This window comes from Equus przewalskii, chromosome 13 (assembly GCF_037783145.1).
Source record: "Equus przewalskii isolate Varuska chromosome 13, EquPr2, whole genome shotgun sequence".
NCBI lineage: Eukaryota > Metazoa > Chordata > Mammalia > Perissodactyla > Equidae > Equus > Equus przewalskii.
The window spans coordinates 57,308,821-57,331,792 of NC_091843.1; the positions used below are offsets into that span (position 1 = coordinate 57,308,821).

General features: G+C 42.6%; 1 protein-coding gene across 1 annotated transcript in view; it reads right to left on the bottom strand.

The window, feature by feature from the left end:
- The window catches only part of KCNN2 (potassium calcium-activated channel subfamily N member 2), a 405,489-nt gene extending 389,116 nt beyond the window's left edge, over window positions 1-16,373 (bottom strand). The window contains exon 1 of the mRNA XM_070569539.1: window positions 15,655-16,373. The gene's annotated coding sequence lies outside the window, so the exon portion shown is untranslated. The remainder of the gene's footprint in view (window positions 1-15,654) is intronic.
- Window positions 16,374-22,972: the final 6,599 nt, after the last annotated feature.

Below are 22,972 nucleotides of genomic sequence, written 5' to 3' on the forward strand. Positions count from 1 at the left end.
AATGGATGAATGGATAAAGAAAATGTAGTGTGTATACACACATACACACACACACAGAGTAGAATATTATTCAGCCATAAAAAAGTGGAAATCTTGCCATTTGCAACAACACAGATGGACCTTGAAGGCATTATGCTAAGTGAATTAAGTCAGACAGAGAAAGACAAATTCCATATGGTATCACTCATACGTGGAATTTAAAAAACAAAAAACCCAAACTCATAGATAGCAAGAACAGATTTGTGGTTGCCAAAGGCAGGGAAGGGGGTAGGGAAATGGGTGAAAGGGGTCAAAGGAACAAACTTGCAGCTATAAAATAAGTCATGGGGATATAACGCACAGCATGGTGACTATAGTTAATACTACAGTATAGCATATTTTAAAATTGCTAAGAGTAGATCTTAAAAGTTCTCATCATAAGAAAAAAAATTGTAACTCTATGGTGATGGATGTTAATTAGACTTATGGGGTGATCATTTTGCAATATACAGAAATACCGAACCATTACGTTGTACATGTGAAACTAATGTTATACGTCAATTATATCTCAATAAAAATCCCTTTCTTAGATTGTCAGAGAAAACAAAAGTCAAAGAGACATCTTTTGAAAATGGAAAAATAATTTTCCTCAAAGAATAAATAGGAGGAGTAGAAGCCCCAAAAAATCCCAGGCAAAATTCTGCAAGTTGTAGATATTATCCTCAGAATCCCATCTTGAGAAACGTGAAAGAAAAAGCCCACTTACCACCAGAACATATTCAAATGAAACCCTCTGTTACAGTGTACAAAGTGAGGCAACTAGATTTTGTCTACTGATTTTTTGTTTGCTTAAGCAAGTGTAGCTCATTTTCCATCACTAAAGTGGATACTCAATATTGCTTTTTTACCCTGAAATAGCTTTATCCATATGTACCCTTCAATTTACTAGTTATTAATAGTTATTAAACATCTACTTTGGGTCAGGCACTGTGCCAGACAAGGGGAACACTACAATCAACAGGCCTTAGGACCATCTCTCAAGGGTCTCAATGACAAATACAGTGGTGAAGAATCTTAAATGTGATGTTCAGCGGACATGCGTGTTTATTTTCTAGGGAGGAGACGGTGGGGATGGGAAGAGGGGGAGGTAAGAACAGGCAGAAACTTTAGACATTGGGTGTTATTCAGGCTTGTGGGACTGTAAATGGTGATGCTCTTGAATCCACACTGAACCAAGTTCCCAAAAAGGTTCTTATAGCAGTAAGTTATAACAGCAATACTACTAACAAGGAGCCATCAATGAGTCTATGCTAATTGAACAATCAGAAAAAAGTCTGGAATATAGGTTTATAGAGAGAGAGTGAATATATCAATAGGACAGGCATACGAGAAGTTACTGAAAGGTTAAGAAATTTTGAAAATGAATGATGGGCAATGCAAACCAGCCAGTTAAAGATCCCACATGCTTCTCCTTGGGTCTGCAGCCAAGGGGACTGTACCCCTCACACCAAATCTCTGCAGCACAACCGATGGGAATATTCCAGTAAGATCAGTGCCCCCCAGGGCCCAAAAGAGAAAACAGAAAGAAGACACTGCCTAAGGGAGAAGAGAAGTTACTGCAACATAGCTCACTGGGAAAATATCAAGTAATGAAGTGTAGCTAAAACATGAAAAATATGCTAGCTGAGCAATGAAAGAGAATGCTGGAGAGTAACAGAAGTGAACCCATCAGGGCCTTGTATCCCATACTGGGAGTTAGGACAGAAGGCAATGGGAACATCTGAAAGGTTGAAACTGGAGAGTACATAACCCGATTTCCCTTTCAAATGATGGTTGTGGGGGACATTATGCCCCAGAGATGAGAAGCTGGTGATGCTGGGCAGGAAGGCCAGTCAGGAGATCAATACTGGAGCCCAAGGTTGAAATAATAAGAGCCTAACCTATCAGAGCAAGAGAGGGATAGAGAAAATGAGTAGATATGCACACTATCAAGGAGGCGGAGCCTAATCAGATTGCTGTTCTACTAAATTTAGCAGTGACACAGTGAAGAAAAAAGGCACTTGGGTATAATGTAAAATGTTTGAGTTGTCTCCCTAGAATGCATTCAGAAATGAATAAACAGGAAAAGTAGGATACATTCATACTTTCAATAAATCAAATCTTCAACAGATCTAAAGAAGTTATTCACTGTAAAGTTGTAATAAAACTTTCTCCTACTGGTATACTTGTAGCACACCATAAACACCTGGGAACATGCATTACCACCCCCTTTGCTACTACGCTGACCTTTAGCTGAGATTAACTGATGAGAGAACGACAATTGTGACGGGATTGACATCCCTCACGGTGAGTAAGGGGAGAGATGGATGATGCTCAATACCGAGAGTGGTCCATAGCCAAAAGGCATTTTAGGACCACTAGAGACAGGATGAGCAATCAGAGATAGAAAACTGGCATTCCAGAACAATCTTCACTGATTTTGAGATTTGCACTCTATAACTGGAAAAATATATTGCTGTTGATATACGTGGCCAGTGTGGAGGCCCCTAAGAATTTAGAGAAAAAGAAAATAAGGCTGGCTTCAGAATCTTACTAGTAAGAAAATAATTACCATGAACCTAAATGGTTTCAAAGTCTTGGAAATCCACAGTTAAGGCTTTTAATCCTCAACAGTATTTAATTTAAAAATTGGAAAGAAGATGTTGGCACTAGTGCTTTTGAGAAGGCAAATCACTAGTTTATCCACTTACCATAAAAAGATGAGACAAAAGACTGCATGCTAATTTTTGGTGGAGGTGGCGGTAGTGGGATGTAATCTCAGCGAAGCAAGAGTGAGGCAGGACCAAAAGGAAAGTAAACAAGAGGGAGTGTGTAACTGAGCTGGCAATAGCTTCACCACCCACACAGCTAGCTGTGCAGTCTTCCAGGCCACCTCCAGGTAGATGGTATTATTCCTGCATCTTAGAATAGTCTGCAAGTAGGAGAAGAAAGGCAAGCAACTTATCCATGGGCTCTTCCTCCCCTCCCTCTCTCTGAGCAAAGTCCATTTCATTAAAGCATTAAATCCCCCCAACTCTGGATTGTTACCTGTCCCCTCCAGCAGCATGGGGGAGGGTAGAGACTCTGAAGTCTCTGTCAGTGGGTGCTGTGGAGGGGGATCCTGAAATGTACGCCAGCAGAAGCAACAGCAGCCTGCACTTTCACTCAAAGAAACAGTATAAATGGACACTCAGGCAGCTCTGGGTGGGAATGGGAAGGCCAGGTTGTAGACAGGGCTAAGGTGATCTGCAGTAGTGCATCACTATGGTCTGGTATTACAGCAGACCATACGTAGCTATAAAATTTTATGTGACTATAAATTTTCTGTTAAGTCCACGTTTCCTCTATATTTTATAAGCTCAAAGTTGAGTTTCTGCCCAAGTCCATCTTCTTAAGGGGGCAAAATCTTTCATGTAACATTCAGAAATTTATTTAACAGTTATCAAGCAAGGACAATTGACCTTGAGGCTAAGTACATTTGTTATGGAAAATATATTTGTTAATTTCATGTAAAAATTAGTTTTTTCACTTAAATTTGTAAACAAATTCAATAACAGGAGGTTAAATGTATTAGCAATCTTGTGACAATTTTACATCAAACATGACCTCTGTGACTTTGTTATAATATTCTCTTATTAAGAATGGATCTAAAAATCTCCCTCTTAGAAAAAGCTTTTGTTTGTAAAATAAATGATTGTCTAATTTTAAAGTAAAACACAAGCCCTCATTCTTCCACACTCGTAAAAACTAGACACAATATATATGATTAATGATCTGTGGGAATAAAATTCTATCTGTAAATACATGAATGGGAATCTTGAGAATAGCTATTAATATCATGTAAGTGAAAGACTAACAATATGAGAGGCTCTCAAATTAAATTAGAGTAAATAAAGCAGGAATCAAGTGCTATTTACAATATGCGTAGACCCCTGTGTGGGAGGAGTGGGGTGTAGACCCTCACACAAAAAAGAGAAAGACAATAAATGGTAATGAAATTACAGATGATTTTACTAAACCCCTTATATATTTTCATTCTTTCTCAACTTGCTACATTATGACTTTCAAATCAGAATTTTATAATTTAAATGAATCTAAAAATACCTTAAATTGAGAGTTGATAGGTAGTCAAAACTAAAATGTTTAATAATTAAGCAGAATCTAATCATTTATATCCTGTTAGAATAAAGACAGTGTGAACAGAGGGTTTGATTAGCTTAGAGGAGTAAGTCTCATACTATACAGACTAAACCAGGAGAGTCTGTTGAAAATGTAGACTCATTTCATCAATTCCAATTCAACAGGTTTGGGTGAGACCAGAAATCTGCATTTTATCAAGCTCCGTGGTGATTCTAATGCAGTTGGTTGGGGCCACACTTTGATAAATACTGGCAAAAAGAGAAGTCCAAAACATCGAAATTTCACCGAGACTCTCCATATACCATCCAGGAACAATGTTGCTCTATCCCTAGGAATCCCAGGCCTCTGCTTCCAGGGCAGATCGTGTTGTAGACCACTATATAATCTCTTCTTGTTCTGATCAATCCTTATTTAGCAGATTTCTTATGACTGGCTTCCCTTGTGGTTTGCCTAGGGGGAGAAAACGGACTGCTCTGTCAACAAGGGCATTTGAGGTTGTTTGAACATCCTTCTCATTGTGAGCTAATAAATTGGCACTCAGTTTATACATCAGTTTCTCTGGGCTCTGTTAAAGTTAGTCTGCCTCTGAAAGTTGGGTCCATTTTCAGATAACTGACCAAACTAGGCATGTGAGTTCTCAAAGCTGAAGTCTCTTGGCCAGGAAGTAGCTAGCCCCTTCCCACATTTGAGGATATTAGTTATTTTTGCCAGCCTGGCATCCTTTCCTATTTTTCTGATACAGCATCTTGAATTTCCCCTGGGGAATCAGCCCTCTTCTACTCCCAGATTCCTCCCAAAATTCAACATGGCCTGTCCATTTAAACTCAATCCTAGAATTTTAGTTAAAACAAAACTAAACTTTAGAGGTAAAGCTTAGATCCATTGGTACACATCATGGAGTCACAAGAGAAAAGCACGCTTGAGGACAACACCATCACGGACAAAAGAAGAACCAAGAGTTAGACATAAAATGAGAGAGAGAGAAAGAAAAAAGGAGAGTTGCTTATCATTTCATTGCTTGAATCTTGGATACAGTTGGCCCTACCCATGGCCTTTATCTCACATGAGCCAATCAATTCCCTTTTTTATTTGAGCCAGTTTGAATTGGATTTATTTCATTTACTAAAGAAAGGGTCTTTAATTAGGACAACACCTCTGTACTTCAATGTACAAAGTATACCTTCCATTCAAGAGCAACAAATTAGGTCCAAAGATCTACCTTTTGTTCAGGGAGACATTTAGAAAATCCATCCTCATAGGAAGCAGAGACTAGCTGGACCTTAAGTGCATGCGAATTCTCCTTCATTAGAGAATACGGTGAACCTAATAATTGTCACTAGAAAACAATGATACCACAGGCTTTTTCCAAAGACCATTCACCTGTTGCAACATGGAGAGGGAACAAAAGCATGCAGTGTTTTACAAATCTTTATAGCCTGCTCTATGCCTTCAGAATCTTTCCATGCCTACTACTTAGGAATATTTCTATAAAAATGAGAGGAAGCCCACCTCTTGGTGCCCCAAGAAGGGAAGGAAAATTGATGCCCGGATATCACAATCAATCAATCACCTTGGTTATGGGAAATAGGAGAGGAGGTTACCTGTCCATAGGAAAAACAATGGCTAGATTAACTTCCTAGACTTTAATTACAGACAAAATTCTTTTTTCCTGCCCTTTTGAAGTTAATTAGGCAATCTTTGCTGCTTATATACAGGAGACAATGAAGAGGAAAAAAATCTCATCAGTAGATTGCTGAGAAACTGGTGAAAACAAGACAAATTATGCACCAAACAATAAACCCTTCAATGTGTTAAAAAGACTTGATTCTCTTACATAATGGCTCCTATAGTCAGGGTGAAACTGCGTGCAAAACAACTGCGTGACTGATATCAGTCATATAAAGCCCTTGACATTTAGAACCACCAAGCCTCACAAAACGAGTAAACATAGTATAATGTTTACACTCAAAATCTCCTTCCCCATTGCAAAAAAAGACCTGACTAGGACAAGAGTTAACAGTTCATTAAAAAGGATAGATATTCAGGTGCCAGCCCAGTGGCATAGTGGTTAAGTTTACACACTCTGCTTTGGCAGCCCAGGATTCGTGGGTTTGTGTCCAGGATGCAGACCTGCGACTGCTCAACAAGCCATGCTGTGGTGGCGTCCCACATAAAAATAAATGAAGATTGGCACAAATGTCAGTTCAGGGCCAATCTCACCAAAAACAAAGATAGATGTTCAGAAGTGATAGCTCATTGGTGTCCTGCTTCTCTCTCCATAGGCTATAAACATTCCACTCTATACTGGAAAAGACTTGGCTCTGCAAAACAGTAAAATAAGAAGCAAGTCTTTGGAGTTGAAGACGAAAGCAGAGCTGCTCCAACCACTTTTGCAAATGCCCAGGGAGAATGCTGTGTTTGGTGGAATGACTGGAAGGGAAAAGACCAGTCAAGACTAACATTCCAGTTATGCTGGAACTGAAACGAGCATACGGCTAAAAGCAGAATGGAAATGTATACTAATGGATAATTTCAGCTTTAGAATGCAGTTTTCAAAACAGTATCAAAGTAAGATGCTTCATAGTTTCTGTTTCGGTAAAAACCAATAAACAATCAAACAAAAACATTATGCACCTTCTCAAACTCCCTCAACCCTTTCCTCCTCTCTGCCTCTCTTGATGAGCGCCTCATCCACACACAGGTGCTCCTCCACTTTTGGACTTGGGAAAAAACTACGTATTGTGTGGCATGATGCCCAGATTTCTGAGCAGCCACTGAGAGCCAGGAATATGTGGAGTTAGCTTCCCCAGGGGTAAAACCTCACCAATGAGAAATGAAATAAAAGACAGCTGGGAAGCTAAGTTCCTCTTTTTCTCTCCCAAGGTGTAGTTCCTCCTTGCAACCCTCTGGAGAAGCCCCAGATGCCAAGTAAGCATGCATGTAGGGTGACATAATGTGTCTCAGCCCAGTTCATTGTTAAACAACAGTGTCTTAATACATGGCACTATACTGCACCACATCACATCCTCTCTTGCCGTGTTCACCCTCACACTCCAGGACTGGACAGCCCAAATAAATTGATAACACTCTAAACATTGCCTTGGGCTCTGCTTTCCAGAGGATGCAAGAGAAGGCACTGTGGAAGCTACTATGTTCACAACACTGACATCACATTACTGTCACTAATAATTTTAACATAATAATTTTCCCTTCTAATATTCAGCAATATTTGATTTTGCTTTGAACTTTGATCTAGAGATGACTAACCACTCCTCATTTATACAGGGCCTTTCAAAACACCCTCTTTATGTTTTTATTACCAAAAAGTGCAAGTAACACACTTGTGTTTCAGCTATATATTGTTCCATAACAAACCACCCAAAACGAACTGACTTAAGGCAAAAATGAGAGGGGCTTGCCTGCACAGTTCCAATCCTAGTGGCTTCAGCTGGGGTCTCCCACTTGGGCAAATTCAGCTGTTAGTTGGGCTGGTGTAGAAGGTCCAAGAACACGCCTGTGCCCAGCTGCTCCTTCACTCAGCGACTGCTCTCCTCACAGCAGCGTGGACTCAGGATAATCAGACCTCTCACATGGAGGCTGTGAAATTCACTGAATTTTATTGTTCAAAGCAAGTCACAAAGGCTGCATGACTCAAGGAAAAGGAAACAGACCTACCTCTGATGAATGGCATGTGTCCAGAAAGAGAGAGGTAGTCATGGCTGCCATCTTTGAATACTATCTACCACAGGGATACTGATGGTGGGATTTGTCTGTAGATTTGAATCGTCTGGGGACCTTTTAAAACTATGAGCACCCAGGTCACACCTTAAACCAATTAACTCACAATTGGGTGATGTAGAACACAGAGATCACTTTCTTCCTTTTTTTTTTAAGCTCCCCAGGTGATTCCAATGTGCAGACAAGTTTAGGAACCCTGACCCACCACAACTTGTGAGAAGAGAGATTTAGAAAAGCTGAAGGTTCTAACTGGCAGTCATCAGTTACATGTGGTTACATGCCATTTCACAATATGCTCAGAGGCTTTTCTTGGGTTTAAAATTTAAGTAAAACACCAAATCACTTCAAAGCACAATAAAGCTGCCATGATAAGCCAGCCTACTAAGCCCAGTAGGGCGACCAACTTTCCAGTTTGCCTGGGACTGAGTGGTTTCCTGGGACACAAGCCTTTCCATGCTAAACCAAGATGGTCTGGGGTCAAACTGGACAGTTGGTCATCCTAGCATTGCCTTATCTCCCTCTGCAAGACAGGTCATGTTCTCGTGAGTTTTGTTTCTGAAATGCAGGCCCATTAACACCTGATTTTCCTCAAAATTAATGACCAAGGCCGGTGCTACTTGAAACATGTTCCATAGACCTGCAGCATCAGCATCACCTGAGAGCTAGTCAGAGATGGGAATTTTGGGAAATTCCAACACTGAGTCAGAATGTCTGGGAGCAGAGCCTAGGAATCTGTGTTTTGAAAAGCAGGAATTTGAGAAGCACTGGTCTGGCCTGCCGTGCTTTCATCTTCATCTATCTCTATCATTCCACATAAGGTAAAATCAGATTTCTACTTTTCAACAAAGGTATAAAAAGCATAGTATGAAGATTCAATCAATGCTAACTGGCCAAAGATGCCTTGACCAAGAACAGCCAGCATCTTCAGACACACAGATGATAATCATCATTTAGGGCTTAGTTTTTGTCAGTCATTTATCTGAGGGGCTGTATAAAAAATTTTTATATCCACAACAGAAGTTGGAGTGTGGAGAGAGGGGTAAGCTGAGCACAGCTGTCTGCAGTGGTAACGCCTGTCCCTTCCATAACACATCAAAGCCATCAATACAAGACACGTGCTAAGTTTTTCTCCAACCTGGAAGGAAAAACATCTCTCAAAGTTAAGCAAAAAATCAAGCTTTATCTGTGACTGGATTTCAAATGGCTTGGTTTTCAATTTCAATTTATAGTAAAATTCATTTTGGTTTCAGTAATTTAGAAATTATGCTCTTTTGAACTAGTTTGGACAAAAGTTTACCTAAGTACAAGGAAGAGTTCAGCCAAGTAAATTAATACCCTAAAATTTTAACCACCTTAAAACAAAAACAGCTTTTTTTAAGGACTTACTTGTTTATATTCAACAGATGTTAATAATTACCTATAAGTCTTATCCACACAGGAAAGAAGAGACTCTAACACAAAACACTTTGTTGGTACTATTACTGCACGGATTGAAAATAAAACAAAATATTTCTTAAAACACTCACACACACTGTAATTCAGACTTTTTACTAATTCAGACTAGTCCCCCTGCATACAAAACAAAATTTTTAGTAGGATTTCTTTACTAGTCAATTAACATATAACTTGATCCCTCATACACTGAAGCAAATGGAATTTAAAAAAACCCTTTTCAAAACTCACCTTTGATAAATTAGGGCTTTTGTTTGTCATGTGTTTCACAAACTTCATTCTTAAATTCAAAGAAAATGATCAGTTAACCAGTTTTCCCCCTGCATAAGATAATATAATCAAAGTTATCATGATCAGGTTAAAGAGCTGTGCAAGGAGGTTGCTCCTTCAGAATTTCTGAACTGTTACAGTCAAACTCATCCTCTTGCTGCACTGCAGGTCTGGCAGGAGGTGTCTGAGATGCCCCACCCAGACATTCTGTAAGCAGCAAACATACCTATTATAATAACATCTTCCACAAAGATAAAAAATACAGAAATAGATTTGGAAAACACATGTTCCTGGCAACAAACTCACTTTCCCATGTTATAATCACATGGCAAATAAGTCTGTGAACTTTACTTTCCCTAACTAAATTTTTAAAAAGAAAAAAAAACCCACATTCCTTATGTAAATAACCATAAGCAGATTCTAATCACTGATGTATTCTGTATCAGAAGACTCCTAAGTATTTCGTAAATGACCAACTGCAGTTAAAACATCTCTGAGAAAGTGTAAACAAGTCATTCCATTTTTAAAGAGGCTAAAGTGACTCCTATATTTTTTCAGAAGAAACATCTAGCAATACTACTGACTGAACAAACATCGTGAAACTGAAGAAGGAAAAGAGTCTTCTGCCACTTGCTCCCATTCTCAGTTGCACGAGATTAACCAACCTAGCTTCTAGCTCCAATCCCCTCCCTCAGGGGTGCCGTCATGACCCTCAGCTGGGCTTTGCCTTGTGGCCAGTACCAAGATGGAGTCCTGGAGATCAGAATGGTTACACAAAGCCACCCGAATGGGAGGAGTTGTCAGTTTAAGTCTACAGAGAGCAAAGGTCCCAACAGGGAAGATAAACTTGGCCATAAAGCCGAGGGGGTAAACTCAGAATCAAAACGAAACCCCAGCCCTACAAGGATGGTGAGCTAGACAGACCCCTGAACAATGGAAGAACGATGGAAAGGGCTGGAAGACAAATCACAGCAGTGTCCTGCATAAGGTAGTTTGCCTTATTTAAAAGCCTCTGCTCAATGGAGTCTTAGATTTCATTCATAAAATGAGAGTAGTAATCTCTACCTATCTCATAAAGTTGTTGTGAAAACCAATTAAATAATTTGAAAATGAAATGAAATAAATGAATAATTTGAAATGAAAATCAAATGAAATAATAATTTGAATAAGTGAACATGATTTGCACACTGCAGATATGTATGCAAATACAAGGGACCACCACTACTACTGTGTTCACACCTTCTTCCCAGCACTGAGTGGGGGGTCTTGGAGTCAGGGGCGTGCACCAGAAGTGATCCCGTAAATGCAAATATTGTAATTCTCTATTTATTTATCTGCCTCCCTAACCAGACTGTGATTTCCTTGAAAGCAGGGACTGTGTCTTAGTCATCACTGCATCTCCATTTACATAGTAAGACATTCAATCACTGTTTATGGAATGTTGAATGAATAAATTCTGAATGCTCACTGTTATACAGCCTCGTGGCTGGCCATGAATTATGCACAGTGGAACACTATGTGGCGTAATGTGAGAAATGAAACAGCAAATGCCCATGTGCCCAGGAATAGTTCCTCATCTGCCAAAAATGGCCACTACCTCACTGCCAGAGCACTGGCTCCTCCGGATAACGAGCCTAAATTCTCAGAATTAGAAGCATTCCTTGAAGTCAGTCAACAAAGGAAGCATTGACAATTAAATGCCTTGGGAAATAATAGCTAAACTTTGTTTCCTTATTACGTATAAGCCAGAAGAAGCTTCACATCATTATCTTATTTAAAACTCACAATGACAACATAAGGGAAGTTTTGTTATTGTCCACATTTTACAGATGAAGAAGTTGAACCTCTGAGAGCAGTTAAGTGACCTAACCAAGCTATATGTAGGCTAGCCAAAAATTGAACTCTAGGTCTGTTTTATTCCAAAGCCTATATTCTGAAGCAATACTGTACTTGGCTGTCTGAGGAAAGAGAGGTCCTCGTGCCTTTATCATTAGTAAGAATGGAGTGATCTCCTCTTGATCATCTTAAAGTCAAGCCAAAAAGGACGGCTCTTCCTCCTCCCTCTCTCTCTTCCTTTCACAATTCCTGCACACACACCGTAAGCCAGTCACTGTGCTGGCACTAGAGATACCCCAGTGAACGGACACAAGGGGCAGCCATTTGAGGAAAGGAGACAGACAGGGAGAGATATGAACTGCAATGAGAAGATGAGAGGGTGGTGGCTGTGGAACTAAATGCCAGCAGGGTGATGCAGTGCGGTGACATAAGCGAACCTCGTCAGGTACAAATGTAGAAGGGCAGGGCCAGGCCCTCAGGCCTGGCACCAGGAGGGTATCGTGAAGGCAAGTGCTGCATAGGAGGCCTGGCAGGGTGATAGGATGGGATACCTGGCATGGGAAGGCCTCAGCACCCACGTCCTAAATGAGACGTCACAAAGGACAAGACAGCCTGAGGTACTGTAGGCCTAGGGGTGGGAGGACTGTTGAGGGCAGTTCCAAGCTAGTTAGCTGGTGATCACTAAATATGTCTGCAGTACACTGGCCTTTAAACTGAACCTTGTGGATCCATTTGTACCAAGTGCCTTGGATCTTTTCATTTAGCCCCTCGGTCCTCTCTCTTCTCGCTGCTTTCACTCTACCCCTGCACCCACGAGGTCTGCCACCTTCCAGTGTGAGTTCCTGTGTCTACCTCAGTGTTCCCCTCATCTTCCTTCTCTGACCCTCAGGGCTCTCCTGGCCATTCTGTGTCTTTACTCTCTAGTTCTTGCTTTTCTGGCTTCTCTGAATAGTCTGGGTACCCACATGTGACACTGGCCCCAAGACTCCTGGGTCACATCCTCCTAATGGGCTGGCACCACCATTAGATGGGCTTCAGCCTCAGGAGGGAGTGAAAACCACACAGCCTTAACCTTTAGACACGGGCAGGGTCTAGACACCTGGGACACTGCCTCCATTTCCCCTCTGTTCCTTCACATCTGCGTGGTTTATGTACCCTTCTGTCATCTATTCATTCAGTATCTATTGATAACCTATTCTACTTACACTCTGCTGAGGATAAAAAAAAGACAAAATTTCTCTGCCCCAAAGGAATTCACAATCCAACAAAGACAACTAAGTGGATGGACTTGAACTATACCATCTACAGGTTTATAGTTCCCATATATGTCTCTTGCCTCAAACTCTCCCTCAGCATTTATACTTGACATTTATACTTGGCATTTCAAAATTAATATGTCTAAAATATGATTTTCTTCCCTGCCCTGCTCTTCCTCTTTTCTGTAAACAGCACGAATATCCCCACAGTCAAATAGAAATCCAGAAGCTACCTTTGATTCCTCCCTTCCCTGACAAGCCCCCATCTCTGATCCATCAAGTCCTGTCCATCCTACCTCCAAAATGTCGTGAATCCACCCACTTCTCCACAAGTCCATTCTCACCCTCCTGATCCACGGCGGGGCTGCTGCTGGCCTACAGAGTCCTTTGTGCACAAGTGAAAAAGATGCCCTTCCTCCAGGCCATCACAACTCGGCACAAGGACGTTTGCTGGTGAGCAAAGCACAGGCTGGAATTCAGCCTCCACTTGACCCCCAGGTCTGGTGCCCTGTGTAGTAAACAACCTGCAGAAACGCAGTTAGGCTCCTGCCGCCATTTTCTCTCTACCACTGCAGTGGCCTCCGAAGGGCCCCTCCCACAGTCAGTTCTCCACATAGCATGCAGAGTGGCCTTTTAAAACCTTAAATCTAATCATTTCATTGCCCTGCTCAAAATGCTTCATTCTTACCTTGACCTATAGGGCCCTGCATGATCTGATCCCAGCCACCTCTCTGGCCCACCTGGTCTACCCCTCTGACCCACTCTGGCTATCCTTCTCTTCCTTAAAAACATCAAGCTCCCTTCCTGACTGAGGTGTCTACCTGGTGGTCTTCACTACCTTCCACTTCAGACCACAGTACATAGAACAAGGTTAATCTTAACATTTGGTTCATCATATACTGTCATCATTAGCCCCCGCATGCTTTATCATATTTCATTATTTAGTAGTTATTTTTAACAATGCAATAAGCACACCTGGCCCTACCAACCAAAATACAGCTGGGACCTTGTCTCTAACTAACCATATGGTCTCCCTGTTTCTCCCCTAGAGTTTTTCATTTCAATATTTTTTAATATCATAAAAGATTATCATGGTATATGTAATCTTTTAGACAATTTTCACTTAATATTATATTGCTAAAATCTAATCATATTGTTATGTGTCACTTAGTTTATTCATTTTGATTATGGTATAATATTCCTCTATGTGACAATATTGCACTATTGATCCACTCCCCAGTTATGGGCATTGGAGTTCTTTCTAGGTTTTTATTATTGGGAACCAGAGTATTATGAATATCTGTGTACATGTCTTCTGTTGAACACATGCAAGAGTTTCTCATTGGTGTAAACCTAGAAGTGAGTTGAACTATCAGATCACAGGTGCATGAAATGTTCAAATTAGGATATAATGTCAAACCATTTTCCAAAGTCATCGAACCAATTTACACTCCCATCAGCAATGTTGAAAGGTCCTGTGGATCCATATCCTCTCCAACCACTTAATATTGTCAAACTTTTTAACTTGGAGCTAACCAAACGGGTATAAAAGGATATCTCAATGTGGCCTTGATTTGAGTTTCCATAATTACTAAAGGTAATAACTACCACTTCATATGTTCATCGGCTATTTGTATTTCCCCTCCTCAATACTTCAAGGTCTCAGCCTGAACATCCCCACCACAGAGAGAACCTGACCACTCTCCATGTGAAGGCTGCCACTCTTTGTACTTTACTCTGTTCGCTTTTCTTTGTGGCATCTACCACTACCTGCAATTATCTAGTTTATCTACTGATATATTGTCTGTCTCCCTCAACTAAAATACAAGCTCCAAGGATCTTGGTTGTTTTAACTCCTCCATCTCCAGTGCCTAGAACACCACCAAGTGCAGAGTGGATGGATGACAGAGATACGTAAAGGATGAAGAGTTGTGTTCTAGAGTCATACGCTCTGAGTTGCAATTTCAGCTCCCCCATTACTAGCTGTGTGATCGTGAACAAATTACTTAAATTATCTGTTCCAGAGTTGCTCCATGTGTAAAACAGATAATAGTCATTACTGCATGGGGTTGTTACTAGGTTTAAATGAATTAATACTTGTAAAGCTCGTAGAGCAATACCACAACATAGCAAGTGCTCAATAAATGTCAGCTATTATTATTAACGTGTGATTATTGTTATTACTACTCCACGGCTTGAGAGCACAAAGCACCAAACCAGCCTGGACCTAATGAGCTTCCTCCTCTCCCAAACATTCAACATCTCCCTGGGCTTGCAGATGCCCATTCCCATAACCTAGAGGAAAGGAGAGAGGCACCTGGGGAAAAGTTTGGGGGATAGTTCATTTTCTGGTCTGGTCATCCCACACATGAAGAAGTGGAATAACAGCACAGAGTAAGTGCTCAATGATGCTTGCTGAACAAATAATTCATAAACCATCAATCCATATATCCTATAACCCCAGCATTACATTACACACAAAGTCACAAGATCTCCTCTCTCTCCTTGTATTTTGATTCATATTTTCAAAGAGAGGAAAGGGATGTTACAAAGGGGGATGTCAAAGAGATAAAGTGGACTGGATAAGAAAAGAGGAGAGAAGAGAACTAAGGCCAAGGAGACAGGAGGAAAGGTGGAAGAGATGGAGGGGAAGATGGGAAATTCCAGATCGCATTGAGGCATTAGCCCTTAGTGTAGAACATTAAAATGCTGAAAATAAGAATACAAGAGAGTCCCTCCACCACCCACCCACCCACTCACGCAGGGGGATTTTTCTTTTGAAGGTATGAGTAGGGGCAAGGAAAAGGTAAAGCAGAAAGAGGCCTGGCCGGGGGAGGGGAGGAGTGGAATCCTGGGCAAACTTCATTTCAGCATCTTGCCTGGGGGAGGATGGTCCCCCACTAAATCTGTGGCCTCATCAATGTCACCTTAGTGGCGAGCTTACCTTCTTCTGCAACCAGGAGCCCCACTCCATTTGGAGCCTTCCTTGCCTCAAAGTGGGAAATGCGGCCTTGGTTAAACTCGCGAAGAAGCAACGCCGAAGTGAGATTGCACTAAGAATTCCGGCAGGTTCACTGGGAGAAACTGTTTCCATCTGAGAAGGATCAGGAGACCCTGCCGGGGACCAGCCTCCTCTCCGGGTGTCAAATTCCGTGACGGCTCGCTGCCCGGGAGAGCGCCGTGCCCCTCCCTCCGCCGCGGCTCCGGGGCTCGGAGCACCGGCCGGGGAGCGCGGGGGCGCTGAGTCCGGGCGGGGGCGGGGGCGGGGGCGCGGGCGCGGCGGGGCGAGCAGTCCCCGCTGCCCACTGGCGGCTGGTCGGGGTCCAGCTGTGGGCACCCACCTCCTGCTAGCCTGTCCCTGCTTCGGCGCCGACAGTGCTAATATCCTGAGCCCGCTCACAGGATGCCCCGCCGGGACTGGGGACTCCCTCCTTCTCGAGTCCTTGGCTGGCAGGGACGAGCCCGGTCGGCGGGGGCCCCGAAAGCTCAGGGTGTTGCCGACCTTGAGGCTCTTGAGGGGTGTGCATGCGCCAAAAATAAAACACACACACACACACCCTGGGTCCACTTGATAGTTCCCTCCCGAGGAAAGTAACTGTCCTTAAGCAGCACAAAGCAGCACGGGGGAGGGAACCCTGCGGTGCAATATGAAAGCCAACATTATTCCCAAGACCAAATTTGGGATGGTTTTAACTTTAAGGTTTGGATTTAAGCCGCTCAAAGAAAAACAAAAAAGACATGGAACAAATTCCGTGTGTGTGTGTCTCTGTGTGTCTGTGTTCTAAGGCCGAATTTCAGGTGTTAACCAGAGCTTCCAAGGAAAGGGAGGGAGGGAGGGAGGGAGGGAAATCACGGGCTGTGGCTTTCCCAGGACAAGGTTAGAACCGCGTCTTCATTGCCATTCCCGGCGCGTTCGCCATCGCGCCCTCCCCCGCGGCCGCAGGGAGCGGCGAGGCGTCGCGGGGGTTAACGGCGCCCGCCCTCCCCGCCCGCCGCGCCGGCTTCCCCCGGCCGGGAACGCGCCACCGCGGGCGGGCGGGCGGAGGGGAGAGCCGGGAATCTCCCGCCCGCTCCCCCTCCGGAGGGCGCTTCCCGCCCCGCTCTATTTATAGCTCGACTTCCAGCTGCCGCAGGAACTCACCAGCAGCACTGTGCATCTTGAGCTCAAAGATCCTTCCAGAGACAGGGGATTTTCATAAATTCTGTGAATGGCAGAAATGTCTCTAGCCTTTTGGATTTTGATGGCTACTGTTCAGTCTTTCATATATTCCAAGTTAAAAACAAAAACAAAAAAAACCCCGAGAGCCAAGAGGGTTTGGAGACAGGTGAAATTGCAGGCAGCAGTTTGTCATGCTGGGGATCTTATGTTATCACATACCTGGAAAAAAATTCCTCCATAGATATACTGGCTTCGGGCTCATTTCATATTTTGTGCAACACTCAACCTGTTTGGGTTTTTGTCTGTCAGTCACATGGTCGAAAAAGAGGTATGAAGCGACTTCAACAGCAGGGAAAAATCACATCCTCTGCCTTCTGATTGCCTGCTTACTGGGGGTCTCAAGGCTGTCTATCAGCATAACACACACAGCTGGGTGGTCTCTGTGTCAAATCTCACACCGACCTCCCAAAGAAAACAGGCTAGTTATGGTGCTGCCTATGGGTCCCTGGCCCCGATGGATCCTGGTGACAGAAACAGCATCTGCTGCCCGAGTCTTACCTGCAGCCTCATATGGAGCATATTGCACCAGTCTAGAAGATCCTAAAACTGATACCTTGCTCCCAAAGCCCTTCCTTCAAGTACTCCTTCCTGAAACAGTTGTTGAGCCCCTGTGCTGTGCAAAGCCCCTTAAGGACCCCAGGTGCTGTAGAGGAACACCCAACGGCACACGCCCTCCCAGAACTTAGCTCAGAGGGCTCTGTCCAATAGACATGCAAGGCAGCCTGAAGATGCACCAAAGGGCACACCTGCAGGTCTCAAGTGGGGATGCCAAGCCCTGCACCTCTGCCCCTCCTTCCCTGTCCTCTACCTTCCAGTCTCAGGATTTTTCTTTTAGAGCTCATCCCAATATAGTGAGAGGTTATTATTTATTAACTGTATTTAATCAGAATGATCCTAGAATGGGCTTCTAATAATTTAACTTTCCATTTATCTATGGGCTAAGTAGAAACTTCTTGTTGAAATGCTTTTTCCCTGTATTCACTTTCCTGCCCTACTACGGAGAGGGCACTAGATGCGCTGTTTCTGGGATGAGTCAGGAACCAGGGGCGCATCAAGGAAATGCCAAAGGCTCTGGAGTCACATGTTCTGAGTTCATCCAAGCTGTTTATATGATCTTGTTGAATTTACTTTATCTATGTTTTCATTCCTTATCTGTAAAATGTGAATGATAGGAATAGTAGAGACCTCATGGGGTTCTTGTGAGATTAAATGTGATAATCTACATAAGTTGCTTAGACCAGTGCCTGACCTGTGGCAAAGCTCCAGAGACATTACGTATTAGTATTGCTGCCCAAATATGAGCTGGAGTTGATTTGATTGAATCGGTATAGACAAAGAGGCATTTAAATAAGATATATTTTATCTTTGTAAATCCTCAACATCAGTGGGTTTCCTTTTCGTTGTACTCAAGCAGATCCCCCAAGGCATTTCACATATACCAGAGACCCCTGGTCACTGACCGTGCATTTTCTTCTTTTAGAGAAGAAAACATCCCCTCAAAAGGCCTTTAAAAAGTCCTGCTGCTAATCTATATAAGACACCCTGACAGTCAGGTGAAGAATCGCCACTTACAGAGGTTCACTGCTGTCCAGAGGATACTGCTTTGATATAGGAAAAGTTCTTTAAACATAAAAACACTCTGTCAAGTTTACCAAGGGACTATGAAGGGGAAGTATTTTTCCTTAGCTGAAAAAGAAAGCTCAACACAAGTTTGTATAGTGTTGTATTTACCCTCCTAAAAATTAGGCACCAGAAGGTAGGAACCAGGTCATGTAAAGAACAGTGCTTTGACAGAGAGGATTAGTTATTGACCCCAATATCCATCCTCCCTTTCTTTAAAAGAGAACCCCTACTTTTAGACATGCAGCCAGATATGGTCTGCATGTTTTGGCCAATGAACTATAAAACAAAGTGTCATGTGGAAGCTTCCAAGAAACCTCCCCCAAGATGGCAGTGGCAGTTTTGTACCTTGTCAACCTAGCTAAACTGAAACAGTGTTGCCCAGAATCTCCTTCTCTGTATGGTTCTGGGCTAGAATGGGGCACAGGAGAAATTTTCACGTGGTTTGGAAGGTAGAAGAGAAATAGCAGCCGTGTTTATACCAGGAAGGTCAGTGTAAAGTCAGGTGCTGTTGCAGCTGACGCACCTTGGATCTGCTGGCTCATCTTGTCAACATGACATAGCAGCTGGGTCTGCAGCAACTCCTGCTGGATCCTGCTGCTTCTCCAGCTCCTGGACAAAGTATATGTTAGCTCCGTGACAAAGGATGGCAGCTTTTCCTACAGGTCATCAGCATCATCAGAGTTGGAGGTTTGGAGGTAGTTAGAGATTAGTGTAAGTTCCACTCTGTCCTCATGGGTTCCAGGATGTCCTTGTTCTCTATCCCATCATGTCTGTATCAGTCAGAGTTATGCCAGAAAAATAGAACCAGTAGAAGACATGTATTATGAGAATTATTGCAGGGAATTGACTTACCCTGGAAGCTGGCTAGGCAAGTCCAAAGTCCGTAAGGCAGGCCATCAAGAAAGGCAGGTTGAAACTCTCAGGCATGGGGTAAAGTCCCACGGTGGAATTTCTTCTTCTAAGAAGCATCAGTTCTGTCTTTCAACTGATTGAATCAGGTCCACCCAGATTATCAAGGATAATCTCCCTACTTAAAGCAAAATGATTATAGACTTTAGTCACATCTACAAAATACCTTCACAGCAGCTGATTGAATGACTGAGGATGAGAACCTAGCCAAGCTGACACAAAAAACTGATCATGAAAATGTCCATCTTTTCTTCTAAATGGCCCGTCCTGCTATCTTCAGGCCCAGCAACATGCACAGTATATTCACAGCAGAACATAAACAGTTTGACCTGTGCCCACAGTTTGGAAAGTCAAGTCCCTAAAATAAATACCTATTCTCCTTCGCTCTTAGTGGACCTGTTTGCTGAGCACACCCTGACTGATAGTGGTACAGTGGCACTCATTCTCTGCCTCTTTTTTCTATTTCCACTGCCCTGCTTTCTAGAATACAGATGTGATAGCTAAACAAGCCAACTTGAACCTGAGGACGAGGGATACCCTCCAGAGATGGTGGAGAGATGAGCTGCAAGGACCTGAATCATGAAGATTGCACAGCTGCCATGCTGCCTCTGAGTGTCTATCTCTATGTTTCTTTTACATGAGAGAGAAATCAATTTCTATTTTATTTAAGCCCCTGCTGTGTTGGTGTTTCCTGTTGCATGTACCAAACCCATTTCTGATTGATCTAAGTACTGTGTCTTACACATAGAAATACATTATAAGTAAACATCTATTGGAAGACTCGAGAGTCAGAGCATCATGCATTGGGGCGGGTGGGGAGTCGCTGAACCATTTTATTTATTTCTCTTCACCTGGCTTTCAGGGGGAATCTGTTACAAGTAATCTTACGTTTGCTGAAGGCAGCCACTCACTCTGAAGACTTCAGCCAAGTTCCTTTCATTTTCTGGGTCTCAGTCGTCACATCTATAAAACGAGAAGTTTGGACCAGATGGTTTCCAGTGTACGTATAGATCTGGAGTGTGATATCCACTGAGAACATAGGGAGAACCAGAGAGAAGGGGTGCTTACCAGGACGGAATGAAGTTTGTCAGAAAGGCAAGAGGAACTAATGAAAATTTTTATTAATCAGATTGGAAATTTTGTTTCCAGAAAACCTACACAAACTGTTTTACGTGAATTATCCACACCTTCTCCAAACCTTCCTTCTAATACAGGTTGTAAAAGGCTGGGAACATTTGCCATTTTGATCACTGATATGTTCTAGAATGGCACCCTAGCACAATGTAGGCACTCAGTAAATATCTGTTGAATGAATGAATGAACGATACTGGTGTTATATCCATGTTTGGCATGAAGGACATCTTCAGACTTACTGAGTCCACCAAAGTACAGATTAGCAATTCAAGTCCTGCCAATACCCAGCCCAGGAAACTCCATCTTATTAAACATTGGTTTACTTTCAACTCAGAAAAACTGATTTGTGAGCTGTGATTTCCCAGTCTGAATGGTAACCTATAAAGATGTTAAAGAAAATGCCAAGAAAATGTCATTTTTAGGGGAGTTTCTGACTCATTGACTCATGAAATTACCAAAGGTATGCACAGTGCCTGATGCTGGAGGCCCTGAACCATTTAGCAGCTGGCTATATAACTATAAAGGAGAATAGGCATAGTTAGTGTTGTACTCACTAACCTTTTTTTTTTTTTTTTTTTTTGAGGAAGATTAGCCCTGAGCTAACATCCACCGCCAATCCTCCTCTTTTTGCTGAGGAAGACTAGCCCTGAGCCAACATCTGTGCCCATCTTCCTCTGCTTTATATGTGAGATGCCTGCCACAGCATAGCTTGATAAGCCGTGGGTGGGTGCACACTCTGGATCTGAACCCATGAACCCAGGCTGCCAAAGCAGAGCACACACACTTAACCGCTGCTGCCCCACTGGCCGGTCCCCCTACTAACTTCTTTTTATTTCCTGCTGTGCTTACAGAGAGAAGCCACCAAATTCCATCCTCCAATATTTGTCTACAATTTTTTCCTTGACCGCTGCCTCTACGCCCACACCGAACGTAAAGATAAGTAACAATTGTAGTATATGATTATTTAAATCTTACTACATGCCAGGCACTAGTCTAAGTGCTTTACGTATATTAAATAATTTGATCATCACAATATCCCAATTGGATAATGATTATAATTATACCCATTTTAGATGTAAGTAAACTGTGTCACAGAGAAGTTACCCAACATGCTATGATTAGTAAATAGTAGAGCTAATGCACCTGTCTGTAATATTACATATGTGCAATTCAGAGAAACCAGTTATGGCAGTCCAGCATCTTGGACTGGCCCCAATGCATGCCACCGGCAGCAGCTCAGTCAACCTGACTGCTTGAAGACTAGCATAGGAGAAGAAAGCTGGTTTCCTCCTGTTCCTCCTGGCACTCCACCACTGAGCAGCCACCATGGATAAACATCTCGAAGGCACAGCCATGTATCTCTTCAGGGCACAACCTGACTCTTGATCTGCTCCATCATCAGCGTTACCACAGTCATTGTTTCCTGAGGGGTTAAGTTATACTGACCGAGAGGAAAAAAAGCCAGGGAAGCTTCTCTGGGATACAAAAATAACTTGTGAAACAAGCACCATCCAAACCCAATTTTTTTTCTCCTGTGGACTCTCTTCCTAAATTCTCACATTTACTCTATGGTTTTAATAACCATCCTTGTGCTATCAACTCCCAAATTTATCCTCAGCCCATACTTGTTTTCTGAAATCCAGGCTCACCTATCTGATCAGCAACTGGACAGCATCTCTGATGTTTCAGGTGCATCAGATCCAAAATTAACCTTCTATTCTTGAGTCATCATGCTCCCCATTCTCTCCCCGCTACACCAAACACATAGTACTAAGTGGTATTTGTTTTACCTCCTTGATAGCTCCTGAATCCATTTGCTTTTTTGCCACCGTAATTAGTCGGATCCAAGCCACAGTCAACTTTTTCTTAGGCAACTGTAATAACCTTCTCACTACTCTCCTGGTCCTACTCTTGCCCCCATAATAATCCATTCTCCACTTAACAACTGAATTTTATCTTGTCACTCCCTTCCCATTTTTACTACAAAAAAATCCTTCACACAGCCGATAGCCCCTGCATGATCTGGCCCTGTTCTAAATCTCTAGTTTCATCTCAGACCAATTGCTCTCTTACCTCCAAAAATACTGAACTCCCTTTAGCTCCTTGCAAAAGTCCTGGATTTTTGTTTGTTTGTTGCTTTTTTGTCCTGAGCATTTCTCCCCAAATTTTCCCTCTGTTTGAAGTGCTTTCTTCTTAATCTTTGCAATAGCTTGGCCTTGAAAAATCCTTCAGGTGTTAGCTTCAATCACTTCCCCCTCGAAAGCCTTTCCAGGTTCCTTAAGATTAGAACAAGGCTGACAACTACAGATTCTGTGGCACCATAGCACTCTTCTACTTAACACAGCCTTTCTGCTACAATGCCTATTTCTGCAATACA